Source organism: Somniosus microcephalus, chromosome 3 (assembly GCF_052327205.1).
Source record: "Somniosus microcephalus isolate GS21.2 chromosome 3, FLI_Smic_1.0, whole genome shotgun sequence".
NCBI lineage: Eukaryota > Metazoa > Chordata > Chondrichthyes > Squaliformes > Somniosidae > Somniosus > Somniosus microcephalus.
Window position 1 is genome coordinate 148,024,265 of NC_140989.1, and position 10,622 is coordinate 148,034,886.

The following is a 10,622-nucleotide window of genomic DNA, read 5'->3' on the forward strand; positions in this document are numbered from 1 at the left end:
AGCATGCTCAGAGCCACGACAGACTGCTGGACTAGACTACAACGGAGTCGAGGAAATTTGTGGAAGTATTCACACACATTGAGAAGGAACATCTTTTAAGGCTTGTGCTTTTGAGCCCGGTCAAACACAGAGGTTTACAGCTTGTAACGTGTTTGTGTGAAAGACCTGTCAATCAAACCAGGGAGGTCAGGAGTTGCCTACTTGACCCGAGGTCGATTATGGCTGGCTATGATTCAGCAACCAATCACAGTCCTTTTGTTTGTGTACTGGAACTTTAGGCGGGAATTTTTCCAGACAGAGCGGCAGCAGCAACAGGTATAAAAGATAGCTACTGAGAAGCTATCGGGGCTCTCTTTTTACTTCGCTGGATCACAGGTGAGCAGAGTGTTCTGACTCCTCAACAAGACAACCTAGCAAGGAGTTTGGGGTGGTGATTTAAGGGAATTGCTAAGATTGTTTAAGTAACATTGTAGCCATTGTATCCCTCGGTTTTGCCGTCTGTACCCCCTTGTTATATACTTTTGTTGCATTTACTATGTTCGTGTGGTATAGTTTATATTTGATTATGGTTCTTTAGTTTAATAAATTTTGACTTTGCTCATATCCAAACAAATTGTCCGCTTTAACATCATTAATTGTAAGTCCTCCAGTCAGAACTGAAAGGTGGGGTAGCGATTCGGAACCGCTGTTAAAATTGGTTTACAGTGCAGCAGGCAAAAAGGCTGCTGGCCAGGTATGTTACCATAAACCAGGTAATAGATGCCCCCCTACAACACGTTAAGAAGAAAAGGGTCATATGCCTGGTTTGTGACACTTTATGGACCTATCATGCCAACTTTTGCATTCACATGAAAGATAGCATATACTTATCTGCACCAATTATATAAATTAGAAAGTTTTGGTCAGTTGACCAGTTTTGGTCTTCCTCTTATTGTTCTTCAACCAGCTATTACTATGACTTGAACCTAGTGGAATTTCAATGCCCAGTCAAAAGCATATGCAATGGGAGGAACAAAGGCAAATATGATGGCTTAAAACAATTCTTCATGTTCTTTATATTCTTTGAATGTGTCCTAAATAAATCAGTGAATGAACTGGTGTGAATAGTATGCAGAGACTGTAGGAGATTTTACAGAAGAGAGAAGAGAGAGGAGGCAGAGAGCTCGTACATTCTGTGCAGTTGCCAAACTAACACAGTAGCACAGTGAATCATCTCATATCAGTACGATAGCAAAATACTGCAGATGCTGGAAATCCGAAATAACAACAGAAAATGCTGGAAAAACTCAGCAGGCCAGGCAACATCCGTGGAGAGAAAAAAGAGTCAACGTTTCGGGTCAAAAGCCTTTGTCAAGACTGAAAAAGCACAGGAAATGAAATAGATTAAAAGGCCAGGCTGGGAGAGAACAAAAGAGAAGTGAAGAGACATTAAGAGTTATTCAAAATGAGACGAGATGGTGATAGGACTAGTGGAGACAAAAGATGGCTCTAGATTAGGTGTGAAATGCGCTGGCAGAATGGGAGACAGCTGCCATGTGGGAGAGAGAAAAGGGGGGGAAAGGGCCAAAACAAAGGTGTGGATAAAAAATAAGTAAAAATGTAATGGGGGCCGAGGTTATGATCTGAAATTGTTGAACTCGATATTGAGTCCAGAAGGCTGTAAAGTGTCTAATCGGAAGATGAGGTGCTGTTCCTCGAGCTTACAATGCAAGAGCCCGAGTACAGTGAGGTCGAAGTGGGAATGGGGCGGTGAATTAAAATGACAGGTGACCAGAAGCTCGGGATCATCCTTACGGACTGAACGGAGGTGTTCCGCAAAGCGGTCACCCAATCTGCGTTTGATCTCCCCAATGTAGAGGAGACCACATCGTGAGCAGCGAATACAGTATACTAGATTGCAAGAAGTACAAGTAAATCGCTGTTTCACCTGGAAGGGGTGTTTGGGGCCCTGGACAGTGGGAAGGGGGTAGGTATAAGTGTTGCATCTCCTGCACTTGCACAGGAAGGTACTGGATGAAGGGGAAGGGGTGTTGGGGATGATAGAGGAGTGGACTAGGGTATCTCAGAGGGAGCGGTCCCTATCGAATGCTAAAAGGGGAGGGATGGGGAAGATGCGTTTGGTGGTGGGATCACTTTGGAGGTGGCGGAAATGGCAGAGGATGATCCGTTGAATGTGGAGGCTGGTGGAGATGAGACTCATCTCATGTCAGTATTCAGTAAACAATACCAGCTGTAGGGTGCATACTGCTGATACGTCTTACTGTCCTTGGTAAGAATATGTGGAATAAGAAAAAAACATTCAATCCATTGTTTCGAATGGACCATGTACACTTTTCTTTTTAACTTATTTATATTTCCTAACTAAAGAAAGAGCAGGGCCGACTAGAGATCAAAAAGGAAGCTTGTGTGTGGAGGTGGAAGACATGCGTATGGTTCTTAATGAATACTTTGCGTCTGTCTTCACAAAAGAGAGGGCCGATACAGACATTTTAGTTAAGGAGAAGGTGTGTGAAATATTAGATGAGATAAACGTAGTGAGAGAGGAAGTACTAAGGGGTTTAGCATCTTTGAAAGTAGATAAATCGCCAGGCCCGGATGAAATGTATCCCAGGCTGTTAAGAGAAGCAAGGGAGGAAATAGTGGAGGCTCTGACCATTATTTTTCAATTCTCTCTGGCTACAGGTGTGGTGTCGGAGGACTGGAGGACTGCTAACATTGTACCATTGTTTAAAAAGGGAGAAAGGGATAAACCGAGTAATTACAGGCCAGTCAGTCTAACCTCGGTGGTGGGCAAATTGTTGGAAGAAATTCTGAGGGACAGTATTAATCGTCATTTAGAAAGGCACGGATTAATCAAGGACAGTCAGCATGGATTTGTTAAAGGAAGGTCGTGTCTGACAAACTTGATTGAATTTTTTGAGGTAAGTAGGAGGGTTGATGTAGTCTACATGGATTTTAGCAAGGCTTTTGACAAGGTCCCACATGGCAGACTGGTCAAAAAATTAAAAGCTCATGGGATCCAAGGGAAAGTGGCAAGTTGGATCCAAAATTGGCTCAGTGGCAGGAAGAAAGGGGTAATGGTTGATGGGTGTTTTGTGACTGAAAAGTTGTCTCCAGTGGAGTTCTGCAGAGATCAGTACTAGGTCCCTTGTTTTTTGTGGTATACATCAATGATTTAGACTTCAATGTAGGGGGCATGATTAAGAAGTTTGCAGATGGCACAAAAATTGACCGTGTGGTTGATAGTGAGGGAGAAAGCTGTAGACTGCAAGAAGATATCAATGGACTGGTCAGGTGGGCAGAAAAGTGGCAAATGGAATTCAATCCGGAGAAGTGTGAGGCAATGCATTTGGGTAGGGCTAACAAGGCAAGGGAATACACAATAAATGGTAGGATACTGAGAAGTGTAGAGGAACGGAGGGACCTTGGAGTGCATGTCCACAGATCCCTGAAGGTAACAGGACAGGTCGATAAGGTGGTTAAGAAGGCATATGGGATACTTTCCTTTATTAGCTGAGGCATAGGATGTAAGAGCAGGGAGGTTATACTTGAACTGTATAAAACACTTGTTGGGCCACAACTAGAGTACTGTGTACAGTTCTTTTCACCACATTACAGGAAAGATGTGATTGCACTAGAGAGGGTGCAGAGGAGATTTACAATGATGTTACCAGGACTGGAGGATTTTAGCTATGAGGAATGATTGGATAGATTGGGGTTGTTTTCTTTGGAACAGAGGAGGCTGAGGGGAGATTTAATTGAGGTGTATAAAGTTATGAGGGGCCTAGACAGAGTGGATAGGAAGGACCTATTTCCCTTAGCAAAGAGGTCAATAACCAGGAGGCATAGGTTTAAAGTAATTGGTCGGAGGTTGAGAGGGGAGTTGAGGAGAACTTTTTTCACCCAGAGGGTGGTGGGGGTCTGGAACTCACTGCCTGAAAGGGTGGTAGAGGCAGAGACCCTCAACAAATTTAAAAAGTACTTGGATTTGCACTTGAAGTGCTGTAACCTACAGGGCTACAGACCAAGAGCTGGAAAGTGGGAATAGGCGGGATAACAATTCTTCGGCCGACACAGGCACGATGGGTCGAATGACCTCCTTCTGTGCCGTAAATTTCTATGATTCTAAGACAAGTGATTAAATGGAAATAATACTTCTAAGAAGTCAAAACTGTGAACTATCTCCAGATAATATTGGCATGCCCTGCATAATCTGCCTCTTTATGCGCCATTAATTATTTAATTATCTATGCCTAAATTCATCTTTAGGTATATATGATAGGCACCAGAGTGGTGAGAATGTGGAACTCGCTACCATATGGAATGGTTGAGGTGAATAGATGCATTTAAGGGAAGCTAGATAAGTGCATGAGGGAGAAAGGAGGATTAGAAGGATATGTTGATAGGGTGAGATGAAATAAGGTGGAGGCTCATGTGCAGCGTAAACATCAGCAGAGACCTGTTGGTCTTAAAGGCCTGTTTCTGTGCTCTTAATTCTATGTAACTTTGAGCCTTGTGATGTGGTGAAAATACAAGGTTTTCAAATCCACAATGTTATTGGTCATTGCAATCCAACAAGGACACTTTCTGAAAATAGGAACACAAGCCCAAAAAGGTCACAAGAACAAATTGCAGTTTATTTACAGATTGGAAACAACATTCAGATCTCTCAAATCAGCTCAAATGCATTAAGTTCATTAGTTCCTAAGTGAGGCAGTGCAAAGAAATGATTCACAATATTACAGACTACAATAAGCAGAACATATAAAGCCCATTGATCAAATGAAAAAAAGGATTTGGAAAATGCAGAACTATCATTATGTCTGTAGACATTGTTATATTTAATCTAATTTCTGATTTTCAATAAGAATTTAAACATAACAAATACCAGGGACTGTATAGCGCAGTTGATTAACTACTTTAACCTCTAGCACCTGGCTTTGAATCCAGCCTAGAATGATGGGGTGAGAATCGTCTCCCTGTAGCAGCTGTGAAATTCCTTTTTGAAGTGTGTGTGAACAGATGGTCTTACCAGAGCAACTCATAGTCTGGCAATAAAAAGCTGGTATCAATAAAAGCCATAAAAACCAACTAGTTCACAAATGTCCTTTAGGGAAGGATACCTGCCACCCTCACCTGGTCCGGCCAATATGCAACTCCAGTCCCACGCCAACATGGTTGACTCTTAACTTCCCTCTGAAGTGGCCTAGAAAGCCACTCAGTTGAATCAAGCTACTACAAAGAATTTAGTAGTTCAAGAAGAAGTCCTACTAACACCTTCTCAGGACAATTAGGTGGTGTGCAATAAATGCCGGCCTTGCCAGTGATGCCTAAATCCCGAGAATGATTTTTTGTTTTAAATGGAGCCGTGAAAGAGAGTAAAATCTCACTTCACAATCTGCTCCAGCCAAAGACAATGCCAACCAAGCACCTACAGTTTTGCAAGACAGAGGGTATGTTCATATTATTAAATTTGCATTTTCCATTAGTGATAGGGTAGATTTTCGTCCCACTCCAGCTCTGTGCATACGCTCGACAGAGTGAAGCAAGATTTTGTATCTATAGGGTTGAGAGCTTGGATCTTACTTTTATGCCCTAGATACCCAAAGCCTACTTACAAACAGGGAAAGCAAAAGGGAATGAGGGGAAAAATGAATGCTTCTTAATCCCACACAAAATGAACTATATTCTCACCTTGGCAAACACCATTGTAAATTGTTCATCCGCTAAAACACTAGTTAGGCCTCAGCTAGAATACTGCATGCAGTTCTGATCACCACATTACAGGAAATATGTGATTGTACTTGAGAGGGTACAGAGGAGATTTACAAGGATGTTGCCGAGAGTAGAGAATCTTAGCTATGAGGAAAGACTGGATAGGCTGGGTTTGTTTTCCTTGGAGCAGAGGAGGCTGAGGGGAGACCTTATTGAGGTGTATAAAATTATAAGGGACCTAGATAAAGTGGATAGAAAGGACCTATTTCCCTTAGCAGAGGGGTCAAAAACCAGGGGGCACAGATTTAAAATAATTGGTGGAAGGTTTAGAGGGGATTTGAGGGGAAATGTCTTCACCCAAAGTACTTGGATGTGCACTTGGAATGTTGTAACCTGCAGGGCTAAGGACCAAGAGCTGGGAAGTGGGATTAGGCTGGATAGCTCTTTGTTGGCCGGCGTGGACACGATGGGCCGAAATGGCCTCCTTCCGTGCTGTAACTTTCTATGATTCTATGATTCTATTTGCATTTCTATTGTAGAGCTGATGCAAATGCTTCTAAACTATCTGATTTGTCCTAAAATGTCGAATATTTTTCCCATACAAATCAGCGTTTTTCTAAATGAATTATACTATGTACTATATCAAACCTCCTTGGTTAATTACATCAAAACTGCAGTCACATTTGTGAGGAGCTACACAATATATAACGTCATGTGAATGTTTTCGTAATTAGGTCTGGCAAAAGAGTAATAAAATACAAATATCTCACACCCGACATTTCACTTTTCAGCAAAATTAAGAAACACTAAATATATTACTCACTGCACCAGAGTTTTCATTAACATATAAATCCCCACAGAGTGCCCAGCATTTTCAGTAGAGGCAAAATTTTATTAAAAATTATACTGCACAAGTCCATCATGCTGTGTATTCCATCTGCTTTTCCCATTTGGCAGGATTTCCCTGACTGCAACTCCGCAATCAATACAGAAGCAAATTCTACAGGCCGATGAAACCTGCAAGCAAAATGACAAATCACCTCATTGTACCTTGCAGTTTAACTCTTAAAAATGAATCACGTCTTCTTTCAACCATTGCAGAGTCGTTATTTTGTTTCGAGCATTATTTGTTGATATAATGTTCTCTGGGCAGAACGCCTTCTGAAAAAAAATCACCTTTGGGTAAAGTCACTCGAGAGTGTAAAATGGACAGGCTTCTATCCTTTTTTCTTAAGGACAGCAAGACGGAGGGTGTGATCATGTTATTGAATTTGCCTTTTCCGTCCCCCCCCCCCCCCCCACCCTCCATGTACTCCCCTCTTCTCTTGGCTCATGCTCAGTTCCGAAGTGCTAGAAGCCTGCCAGCACCTCGGCCAAGTGGCCAATGCTTCACGTGCACGCCTAGACAGTCAATGTCCAGAGGCTATGGGACTGCAGAGGGCAACACAGCCAGAACTAAGCCCTGCACTTTCCAGAAAGAGTCGCTGGATGGAGATGTGTGTGGGAACCTTGACTAATCTTTCTCTGCCTAATCCAGGGGACACTGAGGCTAAATGTAGTGCTCCACGACTGTGACAGGTGGGATCAGCCAACGCAGAACAGACCAATGATCCAACGGTGATTTTGTCTGGATGGCTAAGTACCACTTAAGCATTAATGAAGGGCCCATCATATTTATTTTTGCAAAGAAAAGTTGCAAATGCAGAAGTATTTTCATGCCTGCTTTCAACTACTCTATGCAATGTTCTTGCCTGAGAGAGCAGGCAGGCAGTAATCTACTTCCAGGGTGTGTTCGTGATTATAGAAGGCATATGAGACAAGACCAGAGTGCCTGGCCTTCACACTGCACCTTCTACTTTTGGATTGACTCCAACTGGGAACTCACCATGCAGGGAATTATTATAAGTATAAACCTGTATCTCTGTCACAGTGAATTGATTCTCCAACGTGACACACCTGAGCTACTGACCAGTCATTGGGCTACTTATTAATATCAAGGTATGTTTAATAAAAACAAATATATATAGTAAATTATTGAAAAAAATGTGTTCAGTATCTCCTGTAATCCCAAGGTGGGTCCCAGCCAGCCCCTTGAGTTTCTGCAAGGTATTTCAAGGGGAGGAACCATCACCTGGCACAAACAAGGCTGAATGGAGATGTGGTTGGGGTGGGAACTCTCAATCAGGGCATTCACATATCCACGGCCTGGGATCTGGCTAGCAGAGCAGTCATGGCTGGTACACTAAGTGGAAGCAGGCATACTGGCCACTTCAGTGGTGATTGTGGGACCTGCCTCTGGGGTCCAGGCCTTGGTCATGGTCTGGACTCCCGAAGAGGAGACATTTTTTGGCTCCTTTATAAATGGAGCTGAGGGGACACTTTTTCCGTCTTTCTGGGGGAAACCCCCAAACCTCATATGCACCACTAGTGCCTGCTCGAATTATTTAAATGAAGGGACCTCCCCCTGAACCCATGAATGTTGGCAGGGTCAATGCTGGAGGTCACAGGTGAGCATATCCCAGCACTTAGGCTGGAATGTTATCCCTGCAGGTTTTCGGCCTCAGAATGTTTACTTGTAGTATTGACTAATGTCTATATGCAGCTAGTCAATATAAGTTATAGTAGGGAGCCCACTGCAGTAGAATCATGGAATGATACAGCACAGAAGGAGACCATTCGGCCCACCATGCCTGTGTCAGCTCTTTGAAAGAGCTATCCAATTAGTCCCATTCCCCTGCTCTTTCCCCATAGTGCATGAAGTTTTTCTTTTCAAGTATTTATTCAATTCCCTTTTGTAAGTTATTATTGAATCTGCTTTCACTGCCCTTTCAGGCAATGCATTCCAAGCTTGCTGTGTAATTTTTTTCCCTTCATGTCACCTCTTGTTCTTTTGCCAATTGCCTTAAATCTGTGTCCTCTGGCTACCAACCCTTCTGCCACAGGAAACAGTTTCTCCTTATTCACTCTATCAAAAACCTTTATGATTTTGAACATGGTTCTATCAAATCTCCCCTTAACATTCACTGATCTAAGGAGAACCACCCCAGTTTCTCTAGTCTTTCCATGTAACTGAAGTCTTTCATCCCTGATACCATTCTCATCAATCAACATCTTCTCTAAGGCCTTGACATCCTTCCTAAAGAGTGATGCCCAGAATTGGCCACAATACTCCAGCTAGGGCCTAACCAGTGTTTCATAAAGGTTTAGCATAACTTCCTTGCTTTTGTATTCTAAGCCTTTGTTTATAAAACCAAGGATCCCATATGTCTTTTTAACAGCCTTCTCAACTTGTCCTGCCACCTCTAAAGACTTGTGTACATACACCCCAGGTCGCTCTATTCCTACACCCCCTTTTAATATTGTACCATTTAGTTTATATTGCCTCTCCTCATTCTTCCAACCAAAATGAATCACTTCACACTTCTCCGCATTAAATTTCATTTGCCGTGTGTCTGCCCTTTTCACCAATCTATGTCCTCCTGTAGTGTGTTAGTATCCTCCTCACTGTTTACAACATTTCCCAGTTTCGTGTCACCTGCAAACTTTGGAATTATGCCCTATATGCCCAAGTCCAGGTCATTAATATATATCAAAAAGAGCAGTGGTCCTAACACTGACCAATGGGGGACACCACGACACACTTCCCTCCAGTCTGAAAAACAACCATTCACCACTACTCTCTGCTTTCTGTCCTTTAGCCAATTTTGTGTCCACGCAGCCACTGTCCCTATAATTCCATGGGCTTCAATTTTGCTAAATTACAGGATCTAAAATATATGTTATTTTGTGTACAATGTGAAAATAAAGATGTTGATGCAATCTTAACCTTTCTGGGAATGTTTTTAACATAGTTTTGCTATTAATAATGCTTTTTGATCCAAATCTTCCCTTTATTTGCATATTTGATGACATTACTATTATTTAGGATGCAGTTGAAGCGTTGTATTAGGTTTTGGGCTCCCCATTATTGGGAGGGTATAAAAACAATGAAAAAGGTGTAGTAGAGATTCATTAGGATGTTACCAGGGATGAGGAGTTACATTTGTGAAGAGAGGCTTGAGAAGTTAAAATTAAGATCGATAGATTTTTGTTAGGTAAGGGTATCAAGGAATATGGATCAAAGGTGGGTCAATAGGGTTGAGGTACAGATCAGCCATGACCTAATTGAATGGTGGAACAGGTTCAAAGGGCTGGATGGCCTCCTCCTGTTCCAATGTTCGGGCTTGTTTCGGAAAGTTAATGGATAGAATTCTTCAAGATTATGATAAGGTAAATAGTGATAGATTGTTTCCAGTGGTGAGTAAGGCAGCAATGAGGGGACACAAGTCTAAGATAATGGGGCAGTAATTCGGCTCGGGTGATTGCCGCGCGTGCAAGGCCCCAAGGTGGACTTACCCGGCGCGCCAACATCTGAAATCTGGCCCGCAATGACATTCCTGTGACTGGCCAGCTTGAGGTCCTGCCGCGCTGTGCGTGCGTGACCCAGCGGCGTACTTAGTGCGATGAGCCGGCTGGGATCACGTGAGCACAGGGCAACCAATGGGAGGTTGCAAAAGTTCATTCATAAGTTTGACAGTGAGAGCTGTCAAACTCATGAAAACTCCTGGCCCCAAAACACTACTTAAACCTGAAAGAAAATTTTAAAAAACATTGCACTACTTAAATGAACCATAAATAACTATGAAAAACTATTTTAAACAATAATTTTAAAATTTAAAAAAAAAAAATTTATAAAAAATCGGGGCTAAAACTAAACTTACCTTACTGTAAATTCTTTAAAAATAACAAACCTGTGGAAAAAAAAATTCTAAATTGTACTAAAAGCCCACTTACCTGTAAAACTAAGTACTTACGTCTGGTTTTTCCACGCGTAAAAACCGGAGGCCTTTACACTCGGGCAACTCTGA

At 42.3% G+C, this 10,622-nt stretch overlaps 1 long non-coding RNA gene across 1 annotated transcript; it reads right to left on the reverse strand.

Moving 5' to 3' along the window:
• Positions 1-4,616: 4,616 nt before the first annotated feature.
• LOC147121463 (uncharacterized) lies at positions 4,617-10,346 on the reverse strand. Its single transcript, XR_015075398.1, has 2 exons — positions 10,111-10,346; positions 4,617-6,732 (listed from the first exon to the last, which is right to left on the reverse strand). It is a non-coding gene; the product is annotated as an uncharacterized LOC147121463 (long non-coding RNA).
• Between the last annotated feature and the right edge of the window lie 276 nt (positions 10,347-10,622).